A 4,719-nucleotide genomic window follows, 5' to 3' on the forward strand; every position below is an offset into this window, starting at 1 on the left:
GAAACAAAAAATTGGACAGAATTAAAATAAATATCATGAAATATTCGCAATGTATCAATTTTTGTAAATTTTGTTGAAAAGGTGAACCAGAACTTTAAATGTGTCATAAATATTATTAATACATCATTGCTATACTCATGATATGTTGTTGCTTAAGCATTTATACATTTTTTTTAAGGAGAATATAAAAGAGGTGTCAGCTCCACTGGCAGGCATCTTCAATTTTTTTTGAATTTTTTAACTGTTTAAATGTTAATTTTTTTATTTGGTAGTGGTTTAAAAGTTCTTTGGATGAAAATAATTAATATCTACTGTGAAGTATCAATTTATTTTTCATTTGAAAAAGTTTTAGTAAATGAAAAGAGATATGGAATTTGTTTTAATTTTTGTTAGATGCTGTTTTTTTGTTTTTGCATATTAGAAATATTGAACAATCTTTAGTAGACATGTTCATTTTTGCATACATACACGTCACAAACATCATGATTAATTACTATAATAAAAAGTAACAATAAACACCTATTTCACTTTCATTTTTTGTCACCTCACAGGGCCAATATTGGGACTTTGTGGCCATACTCCTTTAAAGGGAATTATTTTTTGAATAAATCTCTGATTTTCCTGTTTGCATTGTTTTTATGAACACTTTAACCAATAAATATCAATATAAGGAGATACTGTAAAATGCTTTATTTGCACAGAAATTAAATTTTGTGGTAATTAAACACCTTTTCAGCAGGGTAAAATTTTTCACTTATTTGTTTGTTTGTGACTCTTTTTTTTTGGAAGATCAAGGCTGCTTATTCTTACTTTGATTTGGTAGTTGTGTTGCTTACGAAAATGATGTATTCCTTAATTGATCCAATGATGTTAAAAATGTCACAGTGAAACCTCTCTAAAGAGACTGTCTCATTATCCCATCTAATTTAATGTTTGTTTACATGTAGGTGCACATATTTGTCCTGCAATCAGCCAACTATCGTACTAATAATAAGTACACAAATAAATGTTTGCTTAATTGTACTTGTACAAGCAAAATCTCCTGTTACCCTGTTACATGTTGAGCAACCGGTAATGTGGATAATTCTTTTTGCCTAACAGCTCATTTTGGGGTCCTTTACGCTGTCCGCGTTTAAACTATGTCCATTTTCTTAGAAAAATTAGGAACAATGATTTGGTTTTTTACAAATAAAGTTTCGAGTGCAGGGTGCAAATTGCAGGATAGAAACAATATAAGTATATGGTAGAAAATATGAAACATCTCACTGAGCTTTTATGTCCTGCTTCTAAAGTTTAACCAATAAATTTTTATGTTTTCGGACAATGTACAAATATTGTATATTTAGTACTCTTTAATGAGAATAATGTAAGTTTTAGTTTCTTTTGAGTGCAATATAATTACCTTTATTTTTTTTTATATTAAATGCTATTTCTTTGGAATAAACCTATTGAAATCTAATTGGTTGTTCTTCTTGTTTTTAATAGAATTTGATATAATGCAGAGTAGACAGTTTTGGGGATTATCTGAGAAGTCTTCAGTTTTGCTGCATTTTTAAAGGAAAGTAGCCGTATAGTTATGATGCATCAACGTTATATCATTTTGCTTTACAAAGATATGATTAACAGGATACTAAACAGACATTAAAAATCATAAGCTGAAGGACATGATTGCTTCTAAAATGATGGCTGAAAAAATACTGTTGGTTAACTATTTATTGTTGGTATCTTGTTATGGACTATTGCTTGTTTTCATTTTTTCTCGTTCCTGTGATATGTTTTGTCTTTCTCTGACTGAAGATTTATATTTTTTAAGTTCAAGAATTACCCCAATAGTTATCAAAGGTACAATGATTGTAATTTAATATGTCCGACACGCATTTTGCCTACATAAGACTCATCAGTGATGCACAGATCAAAATGGTTATTAAGCCGAACAAGTATTGAGAACCCAAAATTCCAAAAAGTTGTGCCAAATACGGCTAAGGTAATATACTGAGTGCCAATGAAAATGCAACACTTTTGTTTTTCAAAAAAATCTTATCATTTTTATTTTATTTATATTAGAACTTTGTATAGTTGGTTGAAAATGACTTTTAAGACAATTGTCGACAATTTTACGGTTGAGTGATTTTTGGAACAAATGCGAAGGTGGGTTATTTTGAACGGACATAAACCGAGTTCACCGCTTTTCAACATACCCACCATTTTCATGATTTTGTCGTTTAAAGCTTGGTTAATGTCAGGAATTTTCCCGCCCTTATTGTTTACAAACTGCAATAAACATCTGAGTAAATGCCAGGACTTTCTGACAACCAGCGACATTCAGTTTTGGGCATGATCCAATGAAGCCTTTCACAGTATACAATTACGAAAAGACTGAAGTTGTAGCCTCTACAATAACCCAAATCATCCACAAATTCAACCAAAATGAATCATTTAATGATAAGCCACATCCCGGGATACAAAAAGCAAGAAACGCTCAGCAAGACCGATACATTTGGTCTTTATTAACATATCCGATATCGACTCTGATGGCTGTTCAAAGGTCACGAGAGTTCAATGGTGGTCACGGTAGAACCTTTGGAGCAATTTCAGTAAAGCACCATTTGCGCAGAAATTGTTAAAGAGCACCACAGTCTTTCCTTAGTGACATCTAAACGGCCGTCTGGTGTAAACATCGAATTCTGTAGACCAAAAAACATTCATTATGTACCAAAAAACATCAGTGGTGGTTACATAGACATTTGGCACGCGCCTTGGCCAAAAGTCTTGCTTTTCGCCGGATTTTGGTCCAATCGAGCAAATTTTGCATCAGATTTAACATGGTTTAGACGATAAAAACCACCACCAATATCATAAAGTCAGCTTGAGTTTGCTTTGCGGGACAAGTGGAATAAAATTCCTCGGGATCACATTAATCGTCCGGGATGATCAACTCCACGGCGCTGTGGAGATTGCACTGCACCACAGGGCTGTAACATTTTGTGTTGGGACTGTGAGTTGATGAATCGACATTGGATGTTTCGTTTACCTATTGTGCACGAAAGATGACAAGGAAACAGTTTTTGTTTGATATCGATCTTTTGTTAAAATTGTTAATTTTCAAGAACAATTTATTTTGAACGATTATCATTTCTAGTATAAATTTTATTTTTGAAAAACCAAGTGTTGATTTTTCATTGGCACTCAGTATATATGCCTGGATAAGAAAATCCTAAGTATTTCGAAAAGTTCATACTTTTGTAAACAGGAAATTAAAAAATAACCATTTAATCGATATTCATGTCAATTAACTTTGCATAGATACCATAAGATTTAGCAACAGGAAAGCCACCAAAATGCAAGTAAAACAAGATTCTGCTCTAAAATTAGCTAACTGCTGATGGTCATCTGCCACCATGGACCTGTGACAGTTATGATGATGAACATTTTCATCACCTCGATTTAAGGGACCTTGCCGTGGCCGAGTTGTCTAAGAAGTTGAACTTCTGTTTCTTTAACCTTTTGTGAGTTCGAAACTGGCACGTGACAGGTGCGCTCTACTTCAATCTTAATTGACTAGGATTGTCAGTCGTCCTACTGAAGGTAGAGCACTGCAGCTTCCTCCACCAACGAAAACTGACTACATAAACTAGCAGAATAGTGCTGAAAGTGGCGTTAAGTATAAACCAATCAATCTTAATTAGAGAGTTTCATACATTCAGTCAAAAGACTCTTTTCTGATTATATTTGGAGATCATATTAATTGGTCAATTTCAAATCCTTTGGATAAAGTTTTTCTGATTAACAGTTGGACTTTAGATACGTATTATTTCCCAACCAGTTCGTCTGGCAATATTGTCCAGTACTGTTCAACAAAAATATTCTTTTTTTTCAACAGCTTTAAATACATGAAATAGGCAGCCCCTCGAAAACCATCGATTTCAAACAGTTGGTAATGAGATCTGTGTTCTTAACGCTGTCTTTGAGTGTAAATTCACATTGCGATAAAACGTGTCACGGTACTTGTCTATCCCAAATTCATGTATTTGGTTTTTATGTTATATTTGTTTTCTCGTGGGATTTTGTCTGATGCTTGGTCCGTTTCTGTGTGTGTTACATTGTAGTGTTGTGTCGTTGTTTTCCTCTTATATTTAATGCGCTTCGCTCAGTTTTAGTTTGTTACCTCGATTTTGTTTTTTGTCCATTGATTTATGAGTTTGAACAGCAGTATACTACTGTTGCCTTTATTTACTTTGAAATTTGAATGACAACTGTAATACAAGTGGGAGGTTTACCTTACTTTAATATAACAACATGTGTAACCCACAATTCTTCGGATAATACATATATACCAAGTCTGGAATATGACCGTCGTTTTTCGCTTGTTCCGTTGATTGATTTTTTGTCAGTTTTTATGGACTTCCCCTCTGCATAATTTACCTGGTAGCTTAACCCGAATAATGTCAGTCGTTATATTCCGCTGATCTCCGTCTAATCTCCGATTGCTACATTAACATATAGGCTATATGCCGCTAGAGGGCGCAGAATTATTCGAGTTACTGGTAGCTCGGTATTTTTAATACGGTTTTAGAGGAATTCAAAGTTTCTCTTGACATTTTATTTATTATGAATCATTAAAAATTCATGTAATTTACTTTTATTATTTTTAAGTTGTTGAAATCGGTTCTATTAATTGTACAAAATATTAATATACGATCAGTGCTGCTAAATATAATT

Source organism: Mytilus edulis, chromosome 13 (assembly GCF_963676685.1).
Source record: "Mytilus edulis chromosome 13, xbMytEdul2.2, whole genome shotgun sequence".
Taxonomy (NCBI): Eukaryota; Metazoa; Mollusca; class Bivalvia; order Mytilida; family Mytilidae; genus Mytilus; species Mytilus edulis.